General features: G+C 44.9%; 1 protein-coding gene across 8 annotated transcripts in view; it reads left to right on the forward strand.

The window, feature by feature from the left end:
- The window catches only part of LOC105489374 (zinc finger and BTB domain containing 7C), a 383,672-nt gene that overhangs the window by 192,974 nt on the left and 167,387 nt on the right, over positions 1–23,311 (forward strand). For 2 of the 8 annotated variants that reach the window (XM_071085400.1, XM_071085397.1), the window contains exon 3: positions 8,184–8,275. The exons of the other annotated variants lie outside the window; for them this stretch is intronic. The gene's annotated coding sequence lies outside the window, so the exon portion shown is untranslated. The remainder of the gene's footprint in view (positions 1–8,183; positions 8,276–23,311) is intronic. 8 annotated transcript variants of the gene reach the window in all.

Below are 23,311 nucleotides of genomic sequence, written 5' to 3' on the forward strand. Positions count from 1 at the left end.
CCCTCTAGTCAGGCCAACAGTGCTGGCTGGGTGGCAGGGGCCTTGAGATAATGAGACACGGCCTAGTGACAGGGCCCTGTGAGACAGGGCAGTGGGGTTAGTGCTGTGACGGATGGGATTACACGGGGAGTGTGGCTCTCTGGGGGTTTCGTCTTCCAGGAAGAAATGGGGCTTTTCAGGTGGACAAGAAGATCTTCATAGAGATCCAAAGGTGAGTGAGGGACAGCAGGCCCCACAGGAGACTGCAGAGACTTCAGGGTAGCTGGCTAGGGGCGTGTAGAGCAGAGGAGGGAGAAGAGGAGAAGGAGGAGGACTCAAAGGGCCTCAGTGGTCAGGTGGTGGCTGGCTTACATCTGGTTGGCCAACTTCAAAATCCCCTGTGCTTACCTGCAGGAGAGGCCTCCATGGGTTTTAAGCCTGGGAGTGACAGGATCAGATCTGCATCTTAGTAATATTTCTGATGGTTGGGTGGGGGCTACTTCAGGACAGGAAAGAGAGGAGGGCTTGAAGGCAGAGAGTTCAGGTCTACCAAAGAAGGTTGGGGAGAAATGGTGTTTTCATTTGCTCAGACTGCCATAGCAAAGCACGCATACTGAGTGGCTGAGGTCACAGGAATTGTCTCATGGCTCTGCAGGCCAGGTGTCTGACATCAAGGTGTCAGCAGAGTTGATTCCTTCTGAAGCTGTGAGGGGAACCTGCTGCAGGCCTCTGCCAGCTTCTGGAGGGCTGCTGGCAGCCTGTGGCACTCCTTGGCTTCAACTGTGTCACCCTGAGCTCTGCCTTGCCATCACACAGCCTTCCTGCACATGCTGGTGTCCAAACCTCCCCTTTTTTAGAAGGACACCAGTCAGACTATATTAGAGACCTACCCTCATCCGGTATGACCTCATCCTAAGTAATTGTATCTGCAGAGTTCTTATTGCCAAATAAGGTACTTGAGGATAGGACCTCACCATATGAATTCAGGGTGGATACAGATCAACCCACAACAAATGATGAGGGTCTAGTGGCTGTGGGGACCATAGGATGGAGAGGAGGGACGGATCCACAGGCACTCGGGAGGTGGACTGAGTGGGCTTGGGATGCATGGAGTGTGGGCTGATGGAGGGGGGTTTTAGGATGACCCCTGGCTTCTGATGAGAAGCTGTCAGGGGGAGGAAGCAGGAGAGGATTTCTATTTGCGTTGGAAAATTGGCGAGGAGCTTGAGACACATCTGGCCTGGAGACCTAGGTTTGGAGCTCGTCAGTGTATGCCACCTTCTTTCCAACTTACGCCCTTCACCCCCCAGGGAGTGAGCGCCCAGAAGCCAGCCATCTAGATGTCTCTTCCCTCAACTCCTAGCAACTGGGTTGCCCTTGCTGCCCATTTTGCCTCGTGATTCTTCACAGTTATGCAACTGCTTCCATTGTGTCTGCAGCACTCTCTCCACCAGTCTGTGAGCCTCAGAGATCAGGGACGGCATTTTCTACCCCCTCAGGCTTCTCTGATGCCCAGCAAGTCCGCACAGCTCTTCCTCCTTACTGGTGAGCTGGAGAAAACAAATTTCTCTTCAGCACGATAAAGAACTTGAAAACAAGAAAAGCTGCCCACCATGAAGTCAGCTGCCTGCTGTGGTAGTGAGTGCCCTGTGGCTGGTGTAAACCAAAAATAAAATTCTAAGTCCCCCACTGACTGAATGGACTCCTCCTCTCAGCCAAGGGAATTCCATAGAAACCTGAAAAACTAGTTCAAGCCATGAAGGGAAGAGAGGGTTGGACATGCCTTATTATACTCTCCTCCTTTTGGAATTCAGGCACGACTGACCAGCATTGACAATAAAACAGAGATATTAAGACTGACAAGACAAACTCTTTGTAGCATTAAAATACCAATCTGACTTTAGTATAGCATCACATGTCAGCAGGCCCTGAAAGAAAATCAAAGTATTTTACCCCAAAATATATTTCTTTGACATATTTTTGAAATATGTCAAAAAAGTCTGAAAATATGCCCTGAAAATCTGTCTGCTGTGGGGGAAATTTACATTCTGTAGAGAATCCCTTTCCCTTTCCAGGTCTTTTTCTGATCCTGAAGAGAGTAGCTGAGAGACCAGCACCTTTTAAAGGTCTAAATGGGAAACACATGCCATCTATTGCCTCTAAGGGTGGCCATTTATGAGGCTTCATCTACATAACAAGAACCTTAGTCTTGACAGCCCCTTATCTTAACCCAGACACTCCTTTCTATTGATTCCAGGTTTTAAAATAATAACTCTTTCAACCAAGTGCCAATCAGAAAATCTTTGAATCCACCAATGGTTTGTAAGTCACTACTTCAAGTTGTCCCACGTTTCTGGATTGAACCAATGTATACCTCTCATATACTGATTGATGTCTTATGACTCGCTAAAACACATAAAACCAAACTGTAACCCAACCACCTTGGCCACATGTTCCCAGGACCTCCTGAGGCTGTGTCATGGCTCATGGTCTTCACATTTGGCCCAGAATAAATCTTTGCGAATATTTCACAGAGTTTGGCTTTTTTGGTCAACACCGAGAGTAAGCCTACCAAGCTGAGGATGCTGTGGAGAGAAGTCTACCCCAAGTGGACAGTTGGCTTCTGTGTCCTCTAAGGGTCTGCTGATGTCAAGATTGAATAATGAGGATGACCAGGATTCCATGAGCAGGATTGTTGGAACAGGTCTTTTTAACCTAGAACCTGGTGGAGATTTATCATTAATCAATGTATTAATTTATCATTTTATGTTGCACCCACTTTAAAAGAGGACTAGTGACATTGTGAGTTTTATAAACACATATATGCAACAGGGTGGCTAAAAATAAGGTTGGAGACCATATGATCCAGCAATCCCACTTCTAGATATAAACCCAAAGGAATTGAAAGCAGGGACTCAAATAGATCCTTGTACACCTATGTTCATAGCAGCATTATTCGCAATAGCTAAGAGGTGGAGGTAACCCAGTGTTCATTGATGGATGAATGGATAAACTTGATATATACATAAAATGGAATATTATTTAGCCTTAAAAGGTAGGGAATTTTGACACATGCTACCACGTGTCACAGCGTAAACCCCAAAATTGGGGTTCTTGGCTTTATGCAGGAAAAAATGCAAGAGTAAGCTAACAGAGTGAAGTGAATGCAAGTTTATTAAGAAAGTAAAGGAATAAAAGAGTTGCTACTGTCATGGCGCTGGTGAGAGTTTCCTTTAGCATGCTGATGTATTATAATTGGCATATAATGAGCAGTGAGGGTGGCCATCTTGATTTTGGCAGGTTTTAACCAGCTTCTTTACTGCATCCTGTTTTATCAGCAGAGGCTTTGCGACCCATATCTTTTGAAATCAGTCCTGCCAACATGTTTGAACCTTAAGGACATTATGTTAAGTAAAATAAACCAAATACAAAAGGACAAATACTCATGATTCCATCATACGAGGGACCTAGCATAGTCAAATTCCTAGAGACAGAGAATAGAATGGTGGTTGCTCATGGCTAGGAGGAGGGAAGAATGGGAAATTTATGTTTATTGGAGACAGAGTTTCAGTTTGGGAAAATGAAAAATTTTCTGGAGGTGGATGGTGGAGATGGTTGCCTAACAATGTAAATGTGTTTAGTGTCACTGAACTGTACACTTAAAATAATTAAAATGGTAAATTTTTAATGTTATGTGTATTTTACCACAATTTTTAAAAATTGGCTTGGAGAAAAAGAAGCCACCAGTCTTTCCAAGCCTACCCTGTGTTGTGGCACCAAGGAGCACACAGTGGACTCTGAGTGGCGCCTACACATGGTGTCCGCTCTCACTGCAGGGCAGGCTGATGCGTGTTCAAGCATCTTTGACTTACCTCACCCTGCATTTGCCACACACGTCGTCACAGCTGTGCAACTGGAGGTCATTTTTCATCCCAGCCCTACATTTTGACAGCTCCATGGAACCACCTCACATGAAAGCTCAGCCCAGAGAAGGGCTCCTTTGCTCTGACATTGCCCATTAGCCGATGTTCTCTTAGTGCCCATTCCCATCCCTGCCAAAATTTTCCAGCATGTCCTTTAGCCCAATGGAGTCTCTGCATTGGGGTCAGAACAGTCAGAACCAGTACCCAAATAAGAAGGTAATAAATTTGGATAAAGCACATGCTGTCTGTGCCCGGTCCTCTTTACGCTGTCTAAAATGTAGCTGCTTTCTTTTCAGATTTGATCTAGATTAAGGTGTTTGCTTCATTAATGTCAAGAGCAATGAGATGCCAACAAAGGCAAGGTATTCTGATAACACAGATCTGTTATCATGGGGGTACAGTAGGAGCTGTTTAATCTCTAGCACACACACAAGAAGCCATTGAAGACGGAAAGGTCCAGGGCAAGAGTGGATCCCACTCAATACAAGTGCAGGACACTCTGGTTGTAATTATGAAAACATCAGCTTGAGAGTGACTGGGGCCATCACTAAAGGTTCTTCTGCAGCAGGCTATCATGGTCACATTAATTTCCAGACACTGGAGGGTTTGCAGACAGAAGAACTAAAGTAAAGGCACCTGTGTAGTCAAAAACAAAACCCTAGTGATTGAGAAGGTTGAAGGACAGCAGGATTGAGGATTGTGTCTAGGGCAAAAAGCCATTCTGGCCCGCATCTTGTTCCTCTAGTGCACCAGCCTCATTCCTTCCAAGAGGTCTGTGCACTGGCTGCTCCCGCTGTGAGAGCGCCAGGGAGAACTGCCCCCGCTGAAACCAGGAGCCAAGCGAGGGTGTAAGCTGAGGGAACTGCAGAACAGATTCTCTTGCCGGTCTCTGGCTGGAGGAAAAGCCTTCCCCTTGTAGGTCTAAGCCAGACCCTGTATGTGGCTGCACTTGGGTTTGAGGGGTTTTATAGCCCCCACACATAGTGTGGTCCAGGCTGGCCAGGCGGAGGAGGGTTTTCAGCATTCTTTGAGCTTGGCCTATATTCTCCTTCCCCACACCTGGATTAACTCCTTTCCAAATTCTACTCCTTCAAGACCCCCTTGTCTGGCATGGGCGGTCTCTCAGCTTAGACCTCCTGCCTTTCCTGCCATACCAGCCGCTCAGCTATGAATCACAAACTAACTTGTCCCCTCTCTTCTCTTGGCTTAGATATTTTTTATTAATAAAATTTACTTTTCACAGCAGTTTTAGGTTCACAGCAAAATTGAGCAGAAAGTATGGAGAGTTCCCTTATACCCCCTGCCCCCATTCATGCACAACCTCCCACATTATTGACATCCCCCCGGCCCCCGAGAGCAGTACATTTGTCACAATCAATGAACCTACAGTGACACATCATTATCACCCAGGGGCTGTAGTTTACATTAGGGTTCACTCTTAGTGTGGTATATTCTATAGGTTTGGACACTTATATAATGACATGTGTCCATCATGACAGTAACAAACAGAGCAGTTTCACCGCCTTCAGTGTACTCTGTGCTGCACCTATTCATTCCTCCCCCAAACCCCTGGAAACCACTAATCATTTTACTGTCTCCTAGTTTTGTCTTTTCCAGAGTGTCATATAGTAAGGATCATATAGTATGTAACCTTTTCCAGACTGGTTTTTTAAAAACATATATATGTGTTTAATTATTTGTAGAGATGGGGTCTTGCTCTGTTACCCAGGCTGGTCTCAAACACCTGGGCTCCAGTGATCCTCCTGCTTTGGCTTCCCAAAGTGCTGAGATTACAGGCATGAGCCACTGCGCCTAGCCAGACTGATTTCTTTTACTTGGTAATATGCATTTATGTTCCATCCATATCTCTTCATACCTTAATAGCTCATGTCTTTTTAGCATGTCTCTATGTACCATGATTTATTTAGCCATTCACCCACTGAAGGGCACCTTGGTCACTTCCAAGTTTTGATGATTATGACTAAAGTTGCTATAAACATTCGTATACAGGTTTTTGTGTAGACATAAGTTTTTAATTCATTTAGGTAAATGTCAAGGAATGTGATGGCTGGATCATATCGTAAGATTGTGTTAAGTTTGTAAGAAACTGCCAAACTGTCTTCCAAAGTGGCTGTATCATTTTGCACCCCCACCAACATTGAATGAGAGTTCAATGTTGCTCCACATCCTCACTAGCATTTGGTGTCATCAGTGATTTGGATTTGGGCATTCTAATAGGTGTGCAGTAGTGTCTCCTTAATGACATATGATATTGAACATCTTTTCATATGCTTAATTGCTATCTTCTTTGGTGAGGTGTCTGTTCAAATTGTCTACTTTTTAATCAAATTGTTTCTTATTTTGAGTGTTAAGAGTTCTTTGTGTATTTTGGATACCAGTTCTTTATCAGATTTATTGCTTGCAAATATTTCTCCTACTCTGTGGCTTGTCTTCTCATTCTCTTGACGTGTTTTTTGCAGAGCAGAAGATTTTCATTTTCATTTTAATAAGGTTCAGCTTACCAATTCTTTCTTTTATGGGTCGTGCTTTTGATGTTATATCTAAAAAGTCACCATCATACAGAAGGTCATCTAGGTTTTCTCCTCTGTTATCTTCTAGGAGTTTTATAGTTTCACATTTTACACTTAGGTCTATGATTCATTCATTTGAGTTTTTTTTTTTGAAGAATGTGAGGTCTATGTCTAGATTAATTTTTTGTGTATGGATATACAGTTGTTTTAACACCATTTATTGAAAAGATTATCTTTGCTCCATTCACTGCCTTTGCTCCTTTGTCAAAGATCAGTTGACTATATTTATGTGAGTTTATTCCTAAACTGTCTTTGTTCCATTGATCTATTTGTCTATTATTTCACCAATGCTATGCTGTCTTCATTAGCATAATTTTATAAGTAGTTCTTGAAGTCAGTCCTTTGGATACTTTGTTCTTCAATAGAGTTGGCAATTCTGAGTCATTTGTCTCTCCATATAAACTTTATGGAATTTTTTTAAAAACAGTTTAATTGATATATAATTTACACATCATAGAATTCACCTATTTAAAGTATATCGTTTAATAGTTTTGGGGACATTCATGGAGTTGTGCAGCCATCTCTTCTAATTCCAGAATATTTTCTCCACCCCCAGAGATACCCCAATAGTCAGTCAGATAGTAGTCACTCCCAATTCTCTCTTCCCTCACCCCATGACAACCACTTAGTCTGCTTTTTGTCTCTAATGATTTGCCTATGCTGGACGTGTAATTTAAATGGAATTATATAATATGTGGTCTTTTGTGGCTGGCTTCTTTCGCTTTACGTGATATTTTCAAGGTTCATCCATGTTGTAGCATTTATCAGAACTTCATTCCTTTTTAAGACTGGATTATATTTCATTGTGTGGATATACTGCCTTTTATTCATTCATTCATTCATTCATTCATCAATTGATGGACATTTGTTTCCACTTTTGGCTATTTTGAATAATTCTGCAGTGAATGTTCGTGTATAAGCTTATATGTGGATATATGCTTTTATTTCTTTGGGGTATATATTTAGGAGTAAAATTTCTGGATCATATGGTAACTCTATATTTAACCTTTTGAGTAACTGCCAGGCTGTTTTCCAAAGTGGTTGTGCCATTTTACATTCCTACCAGCAGTGTGTGAAAGCTACAATTTCTCCACATCCTTGCCCACACTTGTTCTTAGCTGACTTTTTGATTCTAGCCATTCTATTGAGAGGATAGTGATACCTTATTATGGTTTTCATTTGCATTTCCCTAGTGGCTAATGATTATTCAGCTTCTCATGTATTTATTGGCTGTTTGCATATCTTCTTTGAAGATATGTCTATTCAGATCCTTTGACTATGTTTTAAATATTGGGTTATCTTTTAAAATATTTTTGAGTTCTGAGAGTTCTTTAAATAGTCTAGACACAAGTCTCTTGGATTTGCGAATATCTTCTCCCAAGTGTGGGTTGCTTTTCACTTTATTGATGGTGTCCATTAAAACCCAAAAGTTTTCAACTTTGATAAAGTCCCATTTATGTTTTATTTTGTCATTTGTCCTTTTGGTATCATATGACTTGGATTTTTTTTTTTTTTTTTTAAGAGACAGGGTCTTGTTCTGTTGCCTAGGTGGGAGTTTAGTGGCACATTCATGACTTACTACAGCCTTGATCTCCTGGGTTCAAGCAATCCTCCCACTTCAGCCTCGAGAGTAGCTGGGACTACAAGTGTGACCCACCACGCCATGTTAATTGTTTTTTATTTTTTGTAGAGATGGGTCTCGCTATGCTGCCTGGGCTGGTCTTGAACTCTGGGCCTCAAGCAGTCCTCCTACCTCGGCCTCCCAAAGTGCTGGGATTACGGGTGAGCCACTATTCTCAGTCAGTGACTTGCATTTTAAAATAAATTTTATTATTGACTTTTGGGAATTTTGTGTCTTCCTAGCACAACTAGATTTTAAGTTTGTCAAAAGCAGAATTAACGTGAAATTCATTGTTATATCTGCTCCAATGTCTGGACTTGTTAGCTTGATTTGGATCTGACCTGTACCTGGGTTGGGATGCAGACACTCATCTCATGGAAGTTCCCAGACGCCAGCTTCCTCTTTAGACTCCTTTGACCTGCACATTTCCATTTGGAGCCCGAGGGCTGAATAATAGGTCCCAACTTGGAGCATCCATTGCCTCCTCAGCATCAGAGATGGTTAAATGATACTGCATTAGCTGAGACCCCTTTTCTCTCCTCTTTTCTCTCTCACTCTGTAATACCATTTCTCTATAAATATATCCAGGGAATATTCTCTATTTTGCCTTATGGGCAACAGCTGCTGTTTTTGCCAGGCTGTCATCTATTTAGTTGTTACTTTTTCGACTTTATTTTTAAACAGTATAACATGGAGTACAGCAACAGTGAGCACGGGACAGATGGAGAACAAATCCAAATAACAGACTTCCAGAGCCACCCTAATATAAGTGACTGGGGTAGGGTGGGAGAATAAAACCAGATTGCTGGATTGCTAAAAGCAAACAAATATCAATAAATCACAAGTTAAGTCAGGAAAGGGAGAGCAAATAAGGAAGTGGCACACCTCAGCCATCCTTCTGCCACACAGAGTCTGAGATGTTGGGAAGGTGAGTGAGCTGAAGTTGACAGGGGCTTCCAAGCCAGGCCGAGGAGCAGGATCAGTGGTGGAGATGAGAAGAAAGGCTGACAAAGTCCTCCTGGGTCACGCAACACATTTAGTGGGTAGAAATCTTAAGGAGCCTGCAGGAGTTAAATGATATGTAAAGCAACACCTCTTATATCTGGATAAGACTCCAGGCTCTGTGCTAACTAAGATATTCTCCCACCCCCTTTGTCTCCTGGGGCATAAGTAGAAGTTAGAGAGACGTGAGTTCGAAGATCTAGGTTTTTAAAAAGAAAGAAAAGAAAACCAATTTTATTAATTTCTTCTAGAACAGCCAGCACTTCATACAAATCAGGGGTGGGGACAGAGGTCTCTGTGGTCTCCAGGGATGGCATTGGTGGATAGTCCCCAGGTGGCAGCTTAACTTCCTGACTCACACTCCAAAAGTAGAGGAACCACTCTTGTTTATTTGTCCTTTCAAAGTGGACTAGGTGCTGGTAAAAAGTGCCTTTTTATCTTCAGTGCTCACCCTTGATGCATTAACCTTTTACTGGAACAGTTGCCCTGTCCCCCAAGGCTCTTGGGCACAGGAAAGGCCACCAAGGCCAGCTCTCAACCCTCATTATACCTTGCCTGGCTATGCTTTATTGGCTTCTTGTCTTCTGACTTCAGTCCTGTCTTCCACCACTGCCCCCCAGCACACCCTCCTACCTTTTCAGTAAAGTGTCCAAATCTTAAATGCACAGCTTGATGAATTTTTGCATAGGTAAGCACTCTTGTAATCACACCATGATCATGTTCTAGAACATTCCCAGCACTCTGGATAGCTCCCTTTTAAACCTTCTTTCAGTCGGAACTCCCTCAAAGGTAACCACTATCCTAACTTGTATCATTGTACAGCAGTTTTGCTGTTTTGAGCTTTATATAAATGGAATCATGGCATATTCACTCATTTTATATTTCACTTAACAATATATCTGTGGTCTGGTGTGGTGTCCCACACCTGTAATCACAACACTTTGGGAGGCCGAGGTGGAAGGATCGCTTGAGGTCAGGAGTTCAAGACCAGCCTGGACAACACAGGGAAATCCAGTCTCTATACAATATAGTTTAGCTAGCTAGCTAGCTAGCTAGCTAGCTAGCTAGCTAGATAGATAGATAGATAGATAGATGGTAGTTAGATGATAGATAGATAGGTAGATAGATAGATAGATAGGTGATAGACAGTGGATAGATGATAGATGATTGATAGATGATCTGTGAGATTTATTCATGTTGTAGAATATTCAGAAGTTTATTCTTTTTTGTAGCTATATAGTATCCATGCAGTAACTATACCACACTTTTTTTACCCATTTTATTGTTGATTGATATTTTGATCATTTCTGGTTTGAGACTATCTTTTTAAATGATGTTATGAATATTCTCATTGAGGTTTTTGTGTTGTACATAAATACCTTTTCTGGGTACATACCTAACAGTGAACTTGCTGGGTTGAATGGTGTATGCATGCTTAGCTCTAAGTGATATTGCTGAACACTCTTTTGAAGTAATTGTATTGATTTACATTCTTGACTGTCATTGAAGGGAGCCCCCCTCTTCAGTTGTTATACATCCTCACCAGCACTTGATGTCTCGCTTCAGCCATTCTGATTGCTGCAGTGCTGCGTCCCTGTGGTCTTTTTATATTGTGTTTGCATGATCTTATATGTTTATTCACCATTTTGATATCCTCTTTTGCGAAGTGCCTATTCAAATATTTTCCTATTTTTTAATTGGTGAGTCTATGTTTTCCTTTTTCTTTTTTTTTCTTTTTTTTTTTTTTTTTTTTTTGAGACGGAGTCTCTGCCGCCCGGGCTGGAGTGCAGTGGCCGGATCTCAGTTCACTGCAAGCTCCGCCTCCCGGGTTCACGCCATTCTCCTGCCTCAGCCTCCTGAGTAGCTGGGACTACAGGCGCCCGCCACCTCGCCCGGCTAGTTTTTTGTGTTTTTTAGTAGAGACGGGGTTTCACCGTGTTCACCAGGATGGTCTCGATCTCCTGACCTCGTGATCCGCTCGTCTCGGCCTCCCAAAGTGCTGGGATTACAGGCTTGAGCCACCGCGCCCAGCCCTATGTTTTTCTTATTTGTTGCCTTTGTATGTTTTGGATGCGAGTTCTCTATCACATATCTTCTCTCATTCTACAGCTTGCCTTTTTACTCTCTTAATTGTGTCTTTTGATGAAGAGAAGTTTTAAATTTTAACAAATTTCCATTTATCAATCTTTTCCTTTCCGGTCAGTGCTTTTTCTGTCCTGTTTAAGGAACTTCTTTGCCTACCCGAGATCATGAACATATATTCTACAGGGGTTTTGTTCAGCAACTTTGTTTTAGCTTTCATATTTAGGTCTATGATCCCTTCAAAATTACTTCAGTGGGAAGCAGTGGTCAACTTTATTTGTTTGTTTGTTTGTTTATTATCTTGCTCTGTCACTGAGGCTGGAATGCAGTGGTGAGATCACAGCTCACTGCAGCCTCAGCCTTCTGGACTGAAGCGATCCTCCCACCTCAGCCTCTGGAGTAGCTGGGACCACAGGCGCCCACCACCATGCCCAGCTAATGTTTTATTTTTATTTTTTGTAGAGACGGGGTTTCACCATGTTGCCCAGACTGGTCTCTAACTCCTGGGCTCAAGCGATCCTCCCACTTCAGCCTCCCAAAGTGCTGGGAAACATTTATTTTAATATAGCTATCCAGTTGACTCAGCACCATGTATTGTAAGCACGATTCTTTTCCAGCTGAAATGCAGTGGACCCTTGGTCATAGTGACCATATGTGAATATGTCTATCTCTGGATTCTATTCTATTCCATTGGCTTCTTTGTGTGTACTTGAACCTATATACCATACCACTCTGCTTACTACAGTAGCTTTACAGTAGAAGTTTTGATATCACATAATTTCTCTTTGTTCCTCTTCATAACTGACTTGGGTATTATAGGTCATTTGCATTTCCATATAATTTTGGAATCACTTCTCAGTTTCCACACATGTATGCACAAACACAAGGGAACAAAACTGCTGGGATTTTGACTGGACCTGCATTGAATCTAGAGTCTCCTTTGGGCCCACTGGCAATTCTCATTTGGCTGCTGCCTGACTTCTCTTGGCCACTAAGTAAAGAGGTAAGCACTCATTTTAATTGTGGCAAGCGACAGTGAGCAATAAAAAAGCAGCCCAGCTTGGGGGTGGGGTGGGGAGCAACCTTGAGAGAGGTTGTACCTGCCTAGGGACCAATGACCAGGGATCCCCAGGGCCCTGGGGACATTCTTCTTTCCCCTCCCTTGCTAAGTAATTGTATTGATCTAGTAGTCATTTCAGAGAGTCCCAGTTGTTATACATCCTCGCCAACCCTTGATGTTTTATTTCAGCCATTCTGGTTGGTGCAGAATATAGTCTCTTTATTTTGTATTTGCATGATCTTTTATGTTTACTCACCATAGTTGAATAAACATATAAGACTTAAAGAAATGGAAGTACTATGTTCATTAATTGAAAGAATCAATAGTGTTAAGATGTCTATTTCCTTCCTACAGAAAATAGACATCTTAACACTACTGATTCTTTCAACTCATCAACATGGTACTTCCATTTCTTTAAGTCTTTGATTTCTCTCGGCATTGTACTTCTCAGTGTAGAGGTTGTGCCCATATTTCACTGGTTTTATTTCTTAGGTATTTAATTTGTTAATACTATTGTAAGTTGTATTTAAAAATTTTGTCTTCTACATATTGTCACTAGTCTATAGAAAATATAATTGATTTTTGATTATTGACCTTGTGTCTAGCAACCTTGCTAGATTCATTTATTTGTTCTAGTCTTATCTGAACCAAACTGTAAACTAACTAAGGGGTTAGATGTCCTCTAACCCCTTCTGCAGAGTGCTAGACCTCAATAAATACTCCTGGCTACACTGAAAATCTTCCTACAGTGAAGAGAGGGGAAAGAAGAGTGTCCCCAGGGCCCTGGGGATCCCTGGTCATTGGTCCCTAGGCAGGTGTAACCCCCCTCAAGGTTGGTCCCCACCCCTAAGCTGGGCTGCTTTTTAATTGCTCACTGTCCCTTGCCACCATTAAAATGAGTACTTACCTTTTTGCTTAGTGGCCAAGAGAAGTCAGCAGCCAAATGAGAACTGCCAGTGAGCCCAAAGGGGGCTAAATGTACACACTTCTTCTCTCCTCTGAGAGCTCCTGGCTGAGTTTCCATGGGAGCCTCTGGCATAGGCTGCAGGGGTATAGCTGGGATGTGTTGAGAGAGAGGATGGAATTGGTACTGAGGAGTGGGTCTGTGGAAGTAACCTTAGGCTGTGAAACACAGAACACAACCATTTGTCAAGTATTTGCCAAGGTCCTAGTCTGGGTGACTCTTTTGCTTGGTCCTCAAGAGGCATGGTCTTGTCCTTAGGAATGTTGCTGTAGATAAGGAGGCAAAGCTTAAGCTGCATGAAGGGAAGGAATGTCTCAGGAGTCCGGAGGCCTGGGTTTAGGTTCTGGCTCAATCAGCAAGGAAAGCTATCGAGCATTCCAACCTATACCTTCCCTTCCTGCATGGGCCTGGTCTCCCAACGAGATTATAAAAGGGCATTAGTCATCCTCTCCAGTTCCACCTGGCTTGAGGCTCTCCCATAGAAGCAGCCCAGAAGGCCAAGCAAGAAGAGGAGATGATAAGTGCAGTGAGTATCTAGGTAAAAAGATTCATGTGGAATGGGGTGGGTAGGTTCACAAGGGAGGCTGGAGTGAGAGATTGGGCATGCGCAGAGTTGGGTGGATGGAGAGGAGGCCAGCTCCTCCCAGTGTGTCTGCTGTCTTTGTGAGGACCATCTCCAGGCACATTCTATCCATCTCCCACCACTGTAAGCAGTGTGACCTGATGGAGTGTCCAAGGTATAAATCAGAGGTAGAAGGAATGCAAAAAGGAGGAAGGCACTGCAGAGAGAAGGGGTGAGGGCCTGAGGTGGTGGGGTGGGGGGGTGGGCAGGAGTGGGGCACATCTCCCATGTGTGCAAAAGCAGCTTCATACTGTGGCTGATATGTGGGTCACCTGGTTCAGGATCAGGGACTCATGCAGAATGGTTAAGGATGACTTACAACCGTCACTGAAAAATCCCTAGGGAAATTACGGGTAGAGGAGACACCCCCTCTTCAGAGCCTCTCCTCCTCTCTACCGTGTACTGCAAAGACTACTTGGTGGGGTAGGGGGCTGCCTGCACCTTGCACTTCTCAAGCAACTCCCTTGTGCCAGGCTCTGGGCTGGGTGCTGGGGTTGTAAAGATGAGGGGGACACAGCTCCTGCTTCAGGAATCATATAAAGAGTGGCGGGACAGAGCTCAGGGTAACCACAGGAACACCCAACCCAGGGGGTGCGGCAGTGGGGGCCCATGGTCCCACTTCTGAGGGAAGGTGGCACCAAAAGATTTAGCCCTGAAAAGGTCACAAAGAAATGAAGCAACCTGAAGGCAGCTCCATGGGGCTGCTGTCCCTGTTGTTGACATTTCTGGAATATGGGTCTAGAATCAGAAGCAAAAGAGGAAGTCCATTCTTCCACACTGCAGAACATTCCTACAGTGGACCCAAGCTGTTTTGTCCTTCTCAGTAGCTTTAAGGTGTCTCCACATAGGGTGAGTTAAGGAAAGATCCCCATAGCGGAGCCTGCCAGCTGTCAGCCTGGGCCAGCTATGTCCCCGGCCACATGAGTCCACTGATGCCACCTCCCACATCTGCAGCCACCTGGAACTGTGGCTCTGTTGACTTAGGACTGTGCTCAGAGCCATGCTGTGTGTTGTTGTGAGCCCTTAGGCCTTGGTGCATGAAGTCCTGGAGTATGGGCTCTGCTGGGAAAGTGTGAGAAGATGGAGGTAGTGAGTGAGGCCCTGGGCAGAAAAGGGGGAAGATTCTCATGGCAGAGGCACCAAGGCTAGGCATCTGGGCCTCCATCCTCTTGCTCAACAGAGGGCCTGACATTCCATGCTGGGAGGTGTGGACACCTTGGGGGGGCCGTGGCTGGGTGAGGGTGAGAAAAGGGGGTCTTGAGGCTGCTGGATGAATGGCAAGCAGGGGAAGAGGGCAAGGCCAGGGGCGTGGGTGGGGAGGTAGGAGGTGATCTCCAGCCTGGAGGCTCCTGTGGAGGGAGGCAGGGGAAGGTCATGCCCAACTCCTGAGCCCTTCCTCTGCCCAGGGTTGTGGGTTCCAGCCACCATGGGATTCCTGGCTGCATGGACACTCTTTATCTCCTGGGGTAAAGCTGCAGGGGAGAAGGCACCCAGTGCGTCATGTTCCGCCTCTGCTCAGGCTGTGCCAATGTCAACAGCACTGGCCTTCTGTGTCCTCTCATGGCCTGCGTGCGGTGGGGGTGGGGAGGGGGAGGAAGCAGTCACAAAAAGCTTCCCCCACACACCCACCCCCACTGAGGATCTGAGCAGAGCACAGTGGGATACTAAGGACCGCTGGGCGGGGAGAGGTGGGGTGCCTTCGCATGTTTAGCTTCCATACCCACCCTCACGGCCCACTGCCTCCAGGACCCTGCCCAGCTGGCTTCATCTTGCCAGCCACCTTCCGCCCCCAGCCTGGTTTTGTCCCCCTTCTCTGTCCTGCCCTGCGACTGTGCCTCCTGCTTCACTTTCTCTCACCTAGAAGGTTCCAGCATGTCCCTCCCTCCCTCCCTCAATCCTTACCCATTCTGAGTTCCATCTCTAATCCCTCACGGCCTCTCTGGGCCTCACCAGCCCCCGCTCTGCTGCACAGGCAGATACCCCGAACTCCAGCCCTGCCCATAAGGCTTTGGGCTGCCTCTCTGCATGTGTCTGTTGTCCCCAAAAGACTACAAGGCCATGGAAGGCAGTATCCATGTCCTGCCTCCTCCCAGCCCCTGCACCATTCCTGGTGCACAGTGGCCTAGTGCCTAAGCATGGGCAGGAAGCACTGTGGTCTGGCCCAGCAGCATCACCCAGGCAAAGTCCCTGCTCCAACACTCAGCTCTCCGCTGACCTGCCCATGTGGCTTTTAGCTAGGTGGAAGCCTTCAGCAAGCCAGTTCCCCTCTGGGATTAGGAAGTGGTCAAATCATAAAGGAAGAAGACAGGCTGGTGGGTGGAAGGGAGCTTCGTGCAGCCACAAAGGGTAGTGGAAAAATTAATACAGTGGAGTCCAGATGACAGCTGGTTATGCCTTGGATTTATGCAGCTCTCTGGGTTTTTTCTGAGGGAGACTGGAACAAAGGCTGCTAGGAATTGTGGTGTCAGAGAGGGATGCAGGCCTTGGATTAGAAAGAGCTGCTTTTTATTTATGCAGCCTGGTGGTGGGTGCACAGGTGTTCATCATAGTATTTTTCTGGCCTTTTTGTATGTCTGAACTATTTCATAACAAATTTTAAAAAGCAAGAGGCACCTGGGGTGGAGATAAAGGAGGTGGCTCTGGAAAGATGGAGGGAAAAAGGCAGGAGGAGAGGCAGGACACCTGGAGTGTAGGTGGAGGAAGGGGCGGGCTCCAGAAACCGGGGGAAGATGTGTGGAAAATCCAATGCCATGAGTCATTGGGCTCCCTCAAGAACTGGTCAGAGCATGGGACAGGGACTCTGCTGGGCAGGGCCAGAGCCAGGGGTGATGTCATCACAGGAATGGACAGCCAAGGAGCCCTGATCAAGTTTATGAAGATACAAAGAATCCCTTGCCGGGGCCTACCCATCCCCTGGATTTACATCCTGGGCTATACCTTTGCTTCCCAGCATTCATGCATGCCTCTCAGCAAAGGGTTTAATTGTTGTTGATGTTTATGTGTTTTTAAAAAATAATTCTAAAGTGGGTGATTCTCCTTCTCAGCATGCCTGGTGTTCAGTCTGAACATCTGAAGAACAGATCAATTGTATGTGTCACGGAGAGGGGGAAGCCATGGAGGGGAATGATCCACTTTACAAAAATGACTTTGTACTTACATAGCCATGTCTTTCGGGGCTTAAAGTGAGATCTAGGGTGTCGGGATGTTTTCCTGTGTGGAAAGTGGAGTTCACCGGTGCAGGTGCGATGCCCACGTGCCGCTGTTAGATGTTCTGCACCTGCCTGGGGCTCCAAGGGGGCAGTGCCTGGGGTGGCCCACTTCACACCAGGGTCAGGCGTGAGCTACACACCTCAGCTTCTCCCCACAGTGAGTGGGACCATGTCTGTTGCTTTTCAAGAAGCAGGTGGGGACCTGTGCCAAGTGTTGGCTTCCCCATAGAAAGCCCATCTACTTTCTGCTCCACCAGAGGCTGCTTGGCCCTCAGGGCCTGAGTTTAGATGCTGTTGTGTGGAGTCTGAGCTGGGATGAGGGCGGAAGGCTGATGACCACCCTGCCCTGCACCATGCTTCTGTGGAGGTGCAGGGTGTCTGTGGTTTATCTGAATACAAGGACCCATTTCCTGTGGACGGGCATCCGTCTGCTAGAAAACTCTATCCTCAGGACCAGGTGGATTTTCATATTATTTATGAGAAAACTGCAATAACAGGCTAGGAACTGGCCTCTGGGTCTCGATTCCACACCTGCTGATGCTTGTGGTATGAGATATTTCGTGCCTGTCCTGCTTGTGTTTGGTGTGGTGTTATCAGTGAGCCCAGTGTGGACTGAGTCTGTCTCCAGGTGGGGGTTAGATTTGCCCTCCTCGTCCTTCCCTGGTCTGGCCTCTACTACAAACACCAGCCACACGAGCCCTTCACCAAGGCAAAATATGGAGTGTGGGTCACTAAATATGTCTGGGTTGGGTTTTCTGACATATGAACCTGAAAGGGACACGACCAGGTGGGAGATGTGGATGATTTGGGGTCACCCTGCCTACTACAGAAGGGTTTCTTGCTGACTCTTCATGGTTAATGCACTCTTTAGAGTCCCCTAGGAAATTCCAGTGTTGTGCAATTCTAAAACAGGTGTTGCATGCTGGGCTCCGAGAATACTGGCAGCCAGGGTGCTGTCTCCAGGCAGGGTAGCTGAGGGTTCCTTTGCAAGTAAACTGGCTGGCCCAAGAGGAAAAACAGAATTACACACACACACACACACACACACAAATACATTTCCTCAAATTCTCACCCAAAGTAGAGAAACACTAGAAGTGCCGCCACTCAGCATGCAGTTTTGAATACCTTCTTTCATTTTGAGTATAGGGCTCAAACTTGCCCTCAGCTGTAAGCAGTGTCTCCAAGTCTGGAACTTTTTGGATCATATCCTCTGGAAAAGGACTAGATCCCTCCCTAATCCTCGAGAAATGAACAATTTTTAGTGTCTTACTCTTAAATATAAATGATGGTGAAGTATCAGCTGGTATTTGTAGAAAGGAATCCTCTAACAGGAGACAGAGAGAATGAGAAGGGAGGAAGGGGAGGAGGGGGAGAAGGGAGGAGGCGGAGGAGGGGGAGGGGGAAGAAAAGGAAACAATTAAACAACAACAGAAAAGGAGCTGGCGGAATAGAGCCAAGCCCAGGAGTGGAAGAAAACTTCAATAAAACTGTAATTGATGTCCTCAGAGGGAGAAGAGGAGATAATGCATCCATAAAGTGAGAATGGAAGGTTATAAAAAAGAAACATCCAAGGAATAAGGAATTAAACATATAATAGCAGAAATTTAAAATTCAACGGAAGATTTGAGGGAGAGAAATGACGGACTTACTCAGAATGTGGGAAAAGAAGACAATTATTTAGAAACGAGGATTTGAAAAGATTAAGGAAATTAGGAGGGCCAGCAGTAGGAGTTCCAGAAATGGAGAATAAACCCGAGGAGACGAAAGTATCAGAGAAGTTATACAAGAGCTTCCAGACTGCGAGAATAATTGGCACAGACCCACATCGGGGCACATGGTTGTGGAATTTCAGAATCCTAGAGATAAAGAGAAGAGTTATAAAACCTTCAGAGAGAAAAAAAGGAGGTTGCCTGCAAAAATCAGAACACAGAACAGCGTTAGACTTTCTACCAGCATCCCTGGAATCTAGAAGATACTGGGACAGTGCCTTTAGCCTTCCGAAGGACAGTGGTTTCCAGCTTTGCTTTCTATTCTGTGCCAGTCAAGAGTGAGAGGAATAGTCGTTTCAGGTAGGCATGGGCTCAGATGATGTACCTCCAATGCAGCCTTTCTCAGGAAGCTGCCAGAGGAGCATTCATGCCACTGAAACCAAAGTAAACCAAAAACAAGCATGGCGTGTAAGGTAGACAAGAAAATGGACTCCCAAAGATGTCCACATCCTAATCCCCAGGGCCTGTGAAAGCGTTAGGTTACGCAGCAGAAGGGATTGAAGATTGCAGATGGAATGAAGGCTGTGAATCAGCTGGCCCTGAGGTGGGGAGATTGCTTTGGGTGATCAGAATGTGCTGGATAGAATCATAGGGTCCTTATACACGAAAGAGGGAAATGGAAGAGAGGTCAGAGGGAGGCAATATGGGAAGGGCTCGCCCAAGGTTGCAGGCTTTGAAGATGAAGGAAGGGAGCTCTGAGCCATGGAATGTGGTGGCTCTAGAAGCTAGAAATGTTGAGGAAACAATTCTTCCTGAGAGTCTTCCGAAGGAACGCAACCCTGCCGACACCTTGGTTTTAGCACACTGAGACCCATTCCCGATGCTGACTTCCAGAACTCTAAGATAAGAAATCTGTGTTGTCTTATGCCACTTGGTTTGTGGAAATTTGTTAGAGCAGCACTCGAAATTGATGCAGTGTGTTTGGTAGTCCAATGCAAGAATCCAGATGAAAGCTGTGCACCAGGCTTCTGAGCACTTGATCTAGACTGGAGTTGGAAGATGGGGAACTCTAGATGGGGTGATTCTAGGAAAAAATTTAAAAGGAGTGGACAGGTTCCTAACTTGCTGAACTGTCTAGGAAGGGATTTTAACAGACCTGGAAATCAGTTTATGTGTAAATGAGAGTTAAGTCCATATAAAGCCACTGTTTTTAACAATGAAAAGGAAAAGGTATAACGTTATGCAAGAAGGGAAGTTGTATCTTGGGCTCATCCATGAATCGTATCTACCTCATCACAATACTGCAAACACTGACAATTGATTTCACTAAAAATGATGGTATCAGGAAGATACAGGGAACAGAAACGTGTGTTTAGAGGGAGATAAAACCTCATTTTCATTATGAGACACTAATAGATAATATCTAAAGTAGGAAATCTAGAAACGTGCTATGAACTGAATTGCATCCCTCTATAATTCATATGTTGAAGCCCTAGCTCCCAATATGGCTGTATTTGGAGTAAGGAAGTAATTAAGATTAAGCAAGGTCATAAAGGTGGAGCCCTGATCCCATGGGATGAGTGTCCTTCTAACAAGAGACACCAGAGAGTGTATTCTCTCTGGCATGTGAGGGCACGGTGAGAAGGTGGTATCTGAAACCAAGAGCAGAGCCCTTGGCAGAAGCTCAACTGGCTGGCACCTTGACCTTGAACCCTCCCAACCTCCAGAACTATGACAAATTTCTGTTGTTAAAGTCACACAGTTTATGACATTTTTGTGACAGCAGCCCTAGCTGACCAATACAGCATTTATTTAAAAATATGTAAGTGAAGAACAAAAATTGCTTTTTAAAAATTGAGAGGTGTTATCTCTGGGAATTGGGGCTCAGTGTGGAGAGGGCTGGAGCAGAGGCTGCTATTTTTCATTGCTGGGCTTTTATTATTTTTGATTTTGTAAAACCATGTATATGTATCAGTTTGATTTTTAAAAGTTAGCCAATTCAAAACAATAAAAGTAATTTATTGACTTAGATAAATGAAGAGTTTGGAAGCAGGATGATCTTCAGGAGCAGTTTGATCTGGTCCCTAGTTCCATTTTTCTGTGATAGCTCAGCATTGCTCACTGGACTTCTTATGGTAACAAAATGGCTGTAGCAGCCCCAGGCCTTGCAAGCACCTTCCACATCTCCAATAGTGGAGCATCTTCCCCAGAAGTCCCCAGCAAACATCTCCTTATATCTTATGTGACAGAATTTGGTCTGGTTACCATGGCCAGGGAACAGAGCTGAGCTGATTGGCTTAAGCCAACCATGACCCACCCCTGAAACACATTGGCTGTGGGGGCCAGGTGGTATCTGGAGGAAATTAGCTTTCTCTTACCAAAAAGAAGGCAGAATGAAAGGTGGATGGTTCAAAATAGCAAATGTTCACTACAGATATGTTCTTCGGAAGGGCATTTTCCTTCTACTTTTCATGAGTTGCAGGTGCCTGCTAACACTGTACTTGAGATTGGTTGGTTGGTTGGTTGGTTGAGTGGGTGGTTCATTGATTTGGTGGCATTTGGGTTAAATATTGACTTTTGCTATATGTGACCCATAAAGCTGGGTCTAGAAAAAAAGACTTTCCGAAGGGAAGTTAAAAGAGGAGAGCATCCCATACAACATGAAGGATTTCGGAACGTGAAGAATGAGTGATGAGTCCATGACCACATCTTCTCAGGGGGACATGTGCACAGCTGTGACGCAATTGGACATAAATGTAGCCTCAGGAAGACAGTGTGATTGAGAGACTCCTAGACATCCCTCTGACCCCCAAATCCTTCCCCAAGCAACCTACTGCAGATGCCTGAAATTACATATTAGAAACTCACCTCTGTAAGAAGTTCCTGTCACCTCTGGGAGGGTGGTGCATTTGGCTGTTGTCCGTTACTAAAGCTGTAAAGTTTGCCAAATCCTTCCTAGAAAGCTGCAATGGGAGGAAGTCTTGGGTGGAGATGCAGGGAGGGGAAAGGTATCTGGAGAGGTACAGCCCACTCCCCACAGGGTGGAGTAGGAAAGAAGCAGCCCCAGGGGAGGACTGGACCAAGGTGGGCACGCCAGCATCAGGTCCTTAGTCTCTGGAGAAGTAACCTTCCTAGGTCTGGATAAGGGGGGCACTAGATGCCCTCTAAACTGCAATTAGCTGACTTGTCAAATTTACCAGCTTTCTCCATTCTCCCTGACTGATACCCACAGCTAGAGGAACACTTGGGACAGGAAGGCTGCTGTCCAAGATGTCCACCATGTCTGCTCCCACCAGCTGAGCCAAATGCTTTCCTGGAGGCAGCTGGGCTTCATTCCCAACCCTGTTTATGCCAGTGGAACTTGCTATTGTAATTATGCAATTTAATTAAATATTATTCAAGCCAATTAAATACTGTTGCAAAAAAAAAAAAAAAGGAGAAAATATTTCTGGCCGGGCGCGGTGGCTCAAGCCTGTAATCCCAGCACTTTGGGAGGCCGAGACGGGTGGATCACGAGGTCAGGAGATCGAGACCATCCTGGCTAACCTGGTGAAACCCTGTCTCTATTAAAAAATACAAAAAACTAGCCAGGCGAGGTGGCAGGCGCCTGTAGTCCCAGCTACTCGGGAGGCTGAGGCAGGAGAATGGCGTAAACCCGGGAGGCAGAGCTTGCAGTGAGCTGAGATCCGGCCACAGCACTCCAGCCTGGGCGACAGAGCGAGACTCCGTCTAAAAAAAAAAAAAAAAGAAAAAAAGAAAAAAGAAAATATTTCTATGAAAACTAAGTTGAAGCTTTCGAAAGACACAAAAATATTTTTGAGTCATTTTGAGTCATTCTTTTTTAAATGCTGTTGAGTTAGGTGTGGGTGAAACAACTGTGGAAGGTTGGGGGAATATCAAAAAAAATTAGAGAGACTTTTTATACTCAGATTATTTTGCCAATGTATTTAATTTGTCATTCAACTGGAAAAAAAAAACAAACCCTGAAACTGGAAATTGTAGGCAATGCCATATGTATTAGTGTGTTCTCACACTGCTAATAAAGACATATCTGAGCCTTGGTAATTTATAAAGAAAAAGAAGTTTAATGGACTCACAGTTCCACATGCCTGGTGAGGCCTCACAATCATGGCGGAAGGCAAAGGAGGAGCAAAGTCACGTCTTACATGGCAGCAGGCAAGGGAACATGTGCAGGGGAACTCCCATTTATAAAACCATCAGATCTCATGAGACATACTATCATGAGAATAGCAGGGGAAAACCCACCCCCATGATTCAATTACCTCCCACCAGATCCCTCCCACCACACGTGGGGATTGTGGGAGCTGCAATTCAAGATGAGATTTGGAAGGGGACACAGTCAAACCATATCACCCATATGAGTATGATTTATGTAAGAAATAATAGAAACAATTTACCAAAAAATAGAAAGTTAAAAGACCTTAATGTTACATCAAAAATTTGGTACAAGTATACTTGAATCAATGTACAAGTATATATTACAGGTTAAAATCTTTCAGATAGCTAACTATTCCAGTCAGCTAAGAAG

Source organism: Macaca nemestrina, chromosome 19 (genome assembly GCF_043159975.1).
Source record: "Macaca nemestrina isolate mMacNem1 chromosome 19, mMacNem.hap1, whole genome shotgun sequence".
NCBI classification, from domain to species: Eukaryota; Metazoa; Chordata; class Mammalia; order Primates; family Cercopithecidae; genus Macaca; species Macaca nemestrina.